The sequence below is a fragment of the Schistocerca piceifrons genome, chromosome 2, assembly GCF_021461385.2.
Source record: "Schistocerca piceifrons isolate TAMUIC-IGC-003096 chromosome 2, iqSchPice1.1, whole genome shotgun sequence".
Classification (NCBI taxonomy): Eukaryota; Metazoa; Arthropoda; class Insecta; order Orthoptera; family Acrididae; genus Schistocerca; species Schistocerca piceifrons.
This window is the reverse complement of record NC_060139.1, coordinates 334,327,680-334,337,517: the sequence shown is the minus strand read 5'-3', so window position 1 is coordinate 334,337,517 and position 9,838 is coordinate 334,327,680. Positions and strand designations below refer to the sequence as shown.

Sequence of the window (9,838 nt, the reverse complement as noted above, 5' to 3'; positions counted from 1 at the left end):
ATTAAAAAATGACAATCATTCCACTTGTGACCTGTGGAATGGTACATTAGCTTATTTGTTTGAGTTGTAAATATTTGTCATGTATTGTTGTTTTTCTGACGTGTTTTACATCCTGGAGGACCTCTTCACTACGGGTCAATTGGAATGAAAGTAAATCAAATCAAATCAAAACCTATTTTCACAGCGCTCATTTATGTTATAGTAATAGATTTCGTGCTTTATATATATATATATATATATATATATATATATATATATATATATATATTAATTGTACCATAACGTGACGTGCCGTGACGTGTTGGACCATGTGAATGCCGTCATACGAAATGCATTGTGAAGTAGCCTTTTGCCTTCACCCTCTTAAAAATGTTTCTGCTCTCGCGCTATACCTATTTAGCTGTAAAACTATTATTATATTAGTGATGTGTCTTACAGAAACATTTCATTTGTTCTATAGCTTACTACAGTATGGGACCGATTGACATTTAAAAAAATCCATCGATATCTTTCCAGTACGGTATTGCGATTATTTCTGTTGTGTTGGCTATGATGTTAAAGTGCATTTTTTTTTGTTGTTACTCTTTGGTTTCCGCCACGAGCTTTCTTCTTTCATTTGCTGGCGTAGGTGATAGATGTTCGTTTGTCGCTGGTGGTATCAGTTGAAATCGCTTGATTTTTCAGAGCTACTGGAGAATTAGGTAGTTTACTTCAGCAGAAAGCATGAGAGCAAAGGTGAGCTTGAAACATTCGTTAATGTTATTGACGAATTAATGATATATTTAACTTTTTATGAATGTGCATTACCACGTGATTTTTGGGGAGCCGTTAATGATATATAGTATTTTCTCTGAAGATCTGTAATATTTGCAGAAGAGTGAAATGCGTGATATCAAATGTTGAGCAATTTAAACTACCGGGTTGTTTTCGCAGTAGTAAGTGTGTAGTGTTGTTGGATTCGCAGTGGTAAGTCTTTCAGCTTTTCAAGCAATGTGCTGCGTACTGTTATACTGTTATAAATATTGGAATATTGGGCAAGTTCTAAACGTGGCTTGAGGGAGTTAGAAGTCCTAGTTTTTCGTAGATTGAAGTGTGCGTTAGACACTCTTTGCATAGACCGGAGTTGGCCTTGTATTGTGAACTCGGCAATGCCTTCTGATTACGACGTGTTGTAGCCGTGAGGTGTATGGCGCCTTGCCACGGTTTGTGCCCCCCCCCCCCTTTGGGATGTGTGTGTGTGTGTGTGTGTGTGTGTGTGTGTGTGTGTGTGTGTGTGTGTGTGTGTGTGCGTACCGACGACCTTACCAGTTTGTTCCCATAGAACTTACAAGTTTCCAATTTTCCTGTTCATAGAAAAACGGTGAATAAATAGGTCAACGTTTGTAGTGTGCAGTTTGCGTTTCTCAATCACGCTGTGAGCTACTTTGTACCTATGTTCAGTTTTGATATGCATAGTAAGTTATGGAAATGCTTTCAGTGGAGGAAGAAGCGCATGCGGAGGCTTAAGCGGAAGAGGAGGAAGATGAGGGCGAGGTCGAAATAGGTTGCTGGCCCGCACGCTGTAAGTCTTGTACTATGTAATTGCTAGTGAATACTGCTATGTAATTGCTGGTGAAATACCACAACTTTTCTTGTAAAGAGTTTGAGGCTATGTTTTTCTTGGCTGACGTCTTTAAAATTTAGTGTTTGCATAATCTTTTATAAATGATTTTGGAGGAATGATCTCAGTGTTTAACCATACTAAGTTCCTGCTGAGACTACGGCATAGTAGTGTTCATGGGAAACTCATTGCCCTCAACTCATTTCTTAGTCTACAGCTTTGTCATTTGTATACTAGTGTAAATTGATTAAATGTTTCTCTTAAAATTAGTGTTTTTTGTAATGCTCATATTCCTTTACTGCTGATGGTTTAGAAAATTATGTAGGCCCTAGTACAGTGTTTGGTAAAAAGATGAAAGCATAGTTTTGAGAACTTTGTGCCATATTGCAGGCCTATTTCATTCAGTGTTGTCATTTAACATTTTGTATCTAAAATTTTAGTTACATTTCAATTACAGAAGTGGCAGTGTAGTGTGCTGTAACAAACAAGTGTTGAACATTAACATTACGTTTGTTCGAGCAGTTGCCAGTCAGTGCCAGACAATAGGCTGTACTGTGCATGTGTAACTACGATGACTTAGGCAGCTCATGCTTGGTGTTTGCTCGTATGCTTTTTGTCGCATTTATGTGGAATTTCGTGTGGTGGCCATCACGTGACCATGTGGAGCCCTGAGGCACGTTGAGAGGACCTAAGAGTTATCAATTCTGTCCAGATAAGAAATGCAAATAAGGAAGCAGTTCTTGGTGTAGGATTCATTTCAAAACTAGACTTCACAGCTCAAAGTACCATAACATTTTACCATACTGTTACTTTGACAAATTTTTTTAATTCGTACACTGCAATATTACGTAGCATTTCCAATCAGGTTTACATCTGCACAGCTCTGCAGAAAGCTAGTAAGATGAAAAACAAATTTCTTGCAAAAAGTTTGTGTACCTTACACCAGAATAAAGAAAAAGTCTGGATGCTCTCTGAAGTACCTGATATTCAGTTTTTCTATGTGGTATTTGATGCCAATTATCTTGGAGGTCCAGTACTGTATTCTTGTGTTTGGTTCTTTATTATGGTATGTCATTCATCCCAGAAAATGAAAATTTGCACTTTGAATTGAACAAAGTTGAAAGTAGCCAATAGTGTGGAATGAAAGACTTTAACAGCAATGTGACGAAACATACACGGTTCATGTGGAGAAGGACCCTCTCACTGTAGCTCAGCTTGCTCTGCGCATGTCTGAATCTGGCAACTTGGATGTACTGGAAAATTTTTTTTCTGGGTAGCATGTGAGTACTTGCTGCTACTGCTCATACAGCAAACAGCTGTGCTTCAAGTAGCCAGAAGTGGGAGAAGGCACTGCTTGTATGCAAATTCAGCTCTGCACATGTGCACGAGCCTGCTGGCAACTGCTCAAATGAACCTATTAAGCAAATGTTTACTTTGATGTAATTTTCTCTGAGTGGGCAACCTGTCATATAGCAGGAACAGCATTGTTATGGTTGTTGCCGACATCAACATGCTGTGCTGCTGTAACTAAAATTTTACCTAAGGCTAAACAGCAAATCGGTTACCACTTTCATTGGTAACCTGAAACTTATTAACTTACAGGTTAATGTAGTGAGTTGTTCTGTAGGCTGGAATTTATGACCAGGGGAAGTACTGTTCCTGAAACATGGCTGTATAAAATTGTCAAACTGGCCAAGAAAGTGTGAACACTTCCTTAAATAGCTCTGAGCTGACTTAGTTGACCTAGAGCTGGGAAAGTTATCTGGCAACATTTTTATGCTCTTTCCTGTATTAAAACTGGTTCTGATCAAGAAATTTTTCAAGATATAAATCATAATTTTGATTTAAATTTTCAAAATATTTCCATAAATACTTTGTACTTTTGTGAATGGCAAAGTATAAACATGGTATGACAGGTTCATTCTTAAACTATTTTTCACAAATAGCCTTGTTTTGACCAAAAATGAATTCAATTAAAATATACAGTAAGGGGGGTTTCCATTGTCACGGGTGGGACAGTTGCACTACGTTTTTCAACAGTCAGATACTGATATAACATGAAGTATAAATAGAAATAAAGTAAAAATTGACTGGTTGCCTTACAAATAATTGTTTTACCTTCCGTTTAAATCTGAATGTCAGAAATTTACATATTGAGCTGTTATTCATCTTTAAAACTTTGTCACGGGTGGGACAGCAAATAGACGTAGCATTGAATAACCACCAACATTTTAGAAGAATTCTGTGATTTATGTGCTTATTTTCTTTTGAAAATATTGAATTCACATTAATAAAACAATTCTCTACATGACATATCAATAAATATTAGATTAGTAATACTTACTTATAATAATTGCAATCAAAGACTGTCACAGGTGGGACAAGGAATTGTCACGGGTGGGATTCATGTGAAGTACAATTTTTTTTTTATTTAAACTGATTTTATTATGTCAGTTAGCTATGAATCAGTAGGTAACATATACTTAGAGGACACTTTAAGTTTTAATAACTTTGTAGAACATTTTTGTTGCTTATAAGTAATATAAATTTTGGTATGGTATTAGTTTACAGTTCTGAGTACTTATTTCACTTGAAGAATGTACCACTTTGAAAAAATACACTTGGCCTCTCACCCACTTTCGAAAATGTCTAAATTGCCAGGAAACTCATATGTGTCCCTAACATGTTTGACATTTGGATTTGGGAGAATAGCAAGAACTTGTTTAAACTCTATGTAGGATACATCCTCCTCGTCAGCTTTAAATACCTTTGCTGAGTCCCCAACAGATCGCATACACATAATCTGTATTTCCCCATTGTCTTCTACACTTCTCTGTGCAATTGCAGCATATCTGTATGTAGTGGATTTCTTTCTTGCAGTTTGGAACTCAACTAAAATAAATGTTCCTGGCATGATTTGTTCCACAGCTGGTTCTGAACCTGTAACTTCTTGGGTCTTGGGAATTGGATGTCAACAGGACATCAGGATATGATTCCTCATCACTCATCTCAGAATCTGTGTAGATTAGTGAATATATGTTGGGTGAAAGTGGGAAAACCTCCACTGTCTCTAAATATGATTTTAGGAAAGTTCTACCACATACTAGGTTACAGGTATTGTAACCGTTAAAGTAATGCTTGCTGCGAATATCTTTTATTTTTTTAACAGATTTCCAGTGGCCATCCAGAAGGTCTCTGTTTTCATCAATATGATCTTTTGTCAGAAGAAGAAAGTTTATTCCAGAAACAGATGATTTGGCACAGTCTAAAAACTCCTGTGCATTGCTGATGATGACTTTTCTTTGCTTAACTTTATTCCAAACAGCCCTTTTTGTTACAGTTCCAATGCCATCCACTGCACGTTTCCCATGTGATGTTGCAAAGAAAAACCATTCTCCAGACACTCCAAAGTCTTGCATCGTGTAGCAGAGGTTAGAAATGGTGAATTTGTTCTTAAATTGACCTGTGCAACCATCAGAGAAAATTCGTATCGAGGTCAAATTGGGAAGCTCTTGTTTCAGCTTACTAATTATACTCTTCAAACATGCATAAACTGAGTACTTGTCGTGGCACAGTTCATTGCTCACAATTGCAAATGACTGTAGCCCTTTTTTCATCCAAACACAGTGACCACTGTAATCTGTGTATGACTCCAGTGGGCACTTTGTATCTCATCTTGTGCTAGTGCTACATAGTTTTCTGCAAAATCTATTTGCAATACCACTTCATCATCACTAAGTGATGCTTTCAGTCTTGAAAGCTCTAGATTGCATCCTTTTGACAAAGAAGTGCTCTTTGAATGTTTTTAGTTGAGACTGAAGTTCAGAGAGAGCTTAACAAAGTGTTCCACTGGTAGTAGTCTGTTTAGGGTGACACTCATGTTCGGTCCATTTTCTCCAAGATATTATGTCACACAAATCAAACTTTCCATCTATTAATGTGTGTAAATTCATGATGCATTTCTTGGATTGACTTGTCATGCATATTTCACTTTCTACATCACAGCAAACAAGATTCATAAGGTGAGTGTGAGTAGCAGGGAAACTAGCTATTTCTTTGTGAATGGCTTCAATGATGAAGTTGAAGTTAGCATGATATCTGCACACACATACATTGTGGGGCATTTGAGACGTTAGAACAACATTTTTAGGCCGCAACTCGTAGAATTTTGAAATTTTATCAATATCTGGATTGTCTTGCTTAAAAAGAAAAAATGCTTCCTTAACTGTCATATTCATGTGACGTTTCTGCAAGCTAACTCTTTTCCCAGTTTCATGGTCTACAATAGACTTTACATCCTTTATGCTAGATGTCTGCCTGCTGACTTCATCATTTGTGAAAAAATTTTGTATTTTGAGCAGATTATCACCTGTAAGTTTTCAAGATGTCTTCTTCACTACTGGGAAAATCTGCTTTACTACCTTTTTAGGTAAGCTTTCACTTACAAGCTTTTTTATTACTGCTGATTTTTTTGAGGGGCTTGAAGGAAGCAACTTCTTTACCCGAGAAACAGCTTTGCCAAGGGACTGAGGACATTTATATGATCCTAACTGGGAAATACAGGTCTCAGACTTATCTTCAATTAATACGGACTTTAGTTTAAGTCTGTACTTCCTTTTTCTTTTAGCTTCCCTCTTTCGATATTCCAATAAAGATTTTTCACTGGAGGATACCTTCTTCATATTTTCCCTTCTTCTTTTATCCCGCTCTTTCTTTTTCTTTATGGACATTGTACTTGCTGGTATCTTTCTTCAGTTTTTCTCGAAGTTTTCTCATACGCTCTGCTGATGTTGTTTCCCCATTTTCTGAATAAACAGTAAGTTTTTATTTAGTGTAGACCATCAAAGCACTTGTTATATCAACCAATTTAACTTAACAATAACAAGAAGTGCTAAATGGTTTAGATTTGACTAACATCCAAAAATCTGTCATGGGTGAGACACAATTTCTTTTAACATTTATAGATGATCATTTACAACTTAGAAGGTGCCTTGTGGTTCATTGGATGTTTTTGTTTTTCTTACTTCTAACCTAAAATATATAGAATTACTATAATTGCTGAGTTAGAAGGTAAACTTTTTCATAGTTTTTGTCACGGGTGGGACACTAAATACATAGTAACTTTTGTGAATTAGCTGTATACTTAATAACTTACCTTTCTTTAAAAACTGAAGTTTGTTAGGAAGATAAGATTCTGCTCTTGAAATTAAACAATTAAAACATCAACAATTGCTGCAACCCAAATTTAAACAGCTGCCAACACAAAAAGCAAACCTTTTGTTTTCCATCCTCATCTGTAGAATCGCCAACTTTGTTTAACTATATTTCCTCAGCGAATTATGTAATTTTTATAATTTTTTCAGGACAGTAAAATTCAACTTTTGTAGATTCGAAAAACTATAACATTGTTAAATTTGGCATTTTTCAAAAAATAAGCCTCAGGCTCAGTTTGGCATGGAATGACCCTAAGGTAACTAACACATTGGACTATCATATTACAAAACCAATAAAGTCTGTAATTAAGGTGATTGCTTGCCTTAGTTTTATACAGTTTAAACTGATGGCCTGTGAAGGCAAAACATATATTGAACAAGGGACCTGTAACTTTGGTATTTGCTTTTTACAAACTGAAATCGGTAGGTAACAATCATAACTGGACCCAGTTTTCTAAACCTCTCATAATTTTTTTACAGTGAAAAATGTAGAGTTCAACTTTTACACACTTCTCTCAGGATATTAGAGTTTGAACGGCCATAGCCAGATCCGATATTGGCTGAAAAGTATGAACTAGCTTATATTTTAAATTTAAAATTATCCCAGCAAATTGACTAGTGGAGAAGGCTAGCGAAAGTAATTTTGTTCAGCCGCATGTTGTACTGTAAAAACACCTTGTTGCCAATATTTTCTGTTTGAGCTTAACTGAATGTAAGCGATAACTTGTGTACTCTTCATGTTCTCTGTTTTTAGGAATGTGCTGTAATATTTTTGTTGTACAGCATTGTTAGCATTAACTGTTAATGTGATTCAAATTCCATGCAGGTGTAAGCAATGTAAATTGCATTGTGGGCAAGGTTATAATTTTTAATTGACTGTCAGTTGTAAATTTAGTTTGATTGTATTATTTACTATGGAATTCTATTTGTTTCAGCTGCTGGAACTCCATAACATCTGATCAGCACTGCTCATTGTGTTGTGTGGCTGCAGCAGAGACTTTTGTATAAATTTGTTGGGACAATAAATGTTTCAACAAAAGCTTTCTTGTTGATTCTGTTCCTTTAACCTGATCCTGTGAAAGAAGTCTTAAGAACCCTATTAAAACAATGAAAAGTAGCTTCAGGTGATAGATAATTCAACTCTTCACTCATTTCACACTGGTGGTTCTGCGTTATAGGCTGTTTAATTCTGGAGAAACCGCTACAAGAAAATTGACAAAGGTGATTCAGTATTTAACTCCTACACTATGAGATGGTACGAATTACTAAAAAGCTGATTAGATTTTTGCTGTTGTAGTTCGTTCTCAACTGAGCTTCTTTTCAAAGGTAGTATGTTTAATAATTTCAAAATGTTGTAATTGAGCTTCAGAGGGATTTTCACTTTTGTAACAGTAGCTTCTGTCCAGCTGAGGCAGTTGTAACACATATTATGGATAATGCAGTGATGGAGACTGAAGTGAAACCCTAAAAGGTTAACACATCATATAAATCTGAATATTGTGACTTTGTTTGCAGCAGTGGTATTGCTACTACTGAAGCTGTTAGGAAACAAAATTGGCTTTGTTTTGACAACTTTAACTTGGAAGTTACTCTTGCCCCCTGAGAAGTGCCCCTATAAACCTGCTCAGTTACAAAAATTTTTATAGTCCTTCAAGGTGACAGTAAATCTTCATTGGTTTCATAATTTGGAGATTGCTATTCAGACATTTGCAAAAAATTGGTGTTGATACACTCACAGTATTCTTAGAAACCTGGAATATGATTTTACAGAGAATGTAAGAGGTGTAAATATAAAAATTTACCCATAGGCCATGAGAGGACTTGGGACTTTGATTATTACGGTGTTATCTGATTTGGTATTAAGTTTATATTTGAGTGATACAGCCACATGAGGTTACGTTGGCAATTGGAGTAAAATTACTAATTATAAATAAAACAGCTTCTGGCTGCAGGGTGGTTTTGCAACTTCAGTACACGAGTATGGGAATTCGGTTCCTATCATCAAATGCACCTTCAGCACGCATGTAATGGATAAGTATTTTCCCAATTGCAGCTGGCTTTTGGCAGAATGACGAGTGCTATGTCCAAACCACCACACCATGGGTCTTAGGAATAAAATGGAGAACATACTTTATAGTTCAGTATCTGAATGTTTTCATGTTCGTGTGAATAAATTGTCACCTGAGAATATTAGTGTGAGTAAAAGGGCATGAGAAGTTGCTCAAAACGAGCAGTCTCAAATTTCATATGAATAAAACTAGAGGAGCTTCTCGCAAGTGACGTCATGGTTTTTTGAAGTGGCCTCTGTAGTGTCCTTAACAGCTGAGTACTGTTGAAGTGAAGTTCTTGAGTTTGTATAAGATGTAGATGTATACACCAGACAACTGCCACTGACCTTTACAGATGTTCATAATTTTCTCATAGCACAAACCTTATATTTTGTTAGAAATAAGTGGGTCAGAAAAATTAACTGGTGTTTTACAAACCTAGGGATCTGTCTCTTGTAATGAACTTCACTTGATGAACAAGTAGACTGTTGTGGCATATTTAAGATAAATTCTTGTTGGAAAACAGTTGTAGATGAAAATTCCTTGTAATCTTACAATTTTGTGTTCACCTAATTGGAATAAGGTTTCTTGCATGTTGAAGATTTGGTAACATTGTTAAAAAATGTATTTTTGTAAACTTCATCATTTTAGTAATTTTTTGCTGTATAAATTAAAATTGAAATTTAGTACTAATCTTCCTGATGCTAGTTCCATATTTATACACTGAATAGATTGCCTGTTCGATTTGAATGAAATGTAAGGTTATGAGTGTTCTGTACTGGAAACTGCACACAAGAGGTGAGGTAGTGAGAATGAGCTCCCTCATCAGAATATGCTGTTAATTTTTATTCACAAGTAGAGAACTTTTAGAATGTTTTATTAATGACCCCATAACAGGGTCTTTCAGCAAGGTCAGTGTGTAGTTTAATAAAGGTCAACACTTTATTTACATTAATGAAGTCTCCAAGTGATACATC

At 35.8% G+C, this 9,838-nt stretch overlaps 1 long non-coding RNA gene across 1 annotated transcript; it reads left to right on the top strand.

Annotated features, from left to right (window-relative positions):
• The first annotated feature begins 577 nt into the window (after window positions 1–577).
• LOC124776627 lies at window positions 578–7,852 on the top strand. The gene is made up of 3 exons (XR_007015640.1): window positions 578–735; window positions 1,478–1,561; window positions 7,749–7,852. It is a non-coding gene; the product is annotated as an uncharacterized LOC124776627 (long non-coding RNA).
• Window positions 7,853–9,838: the final 1,986 nt, after the last annotated feature.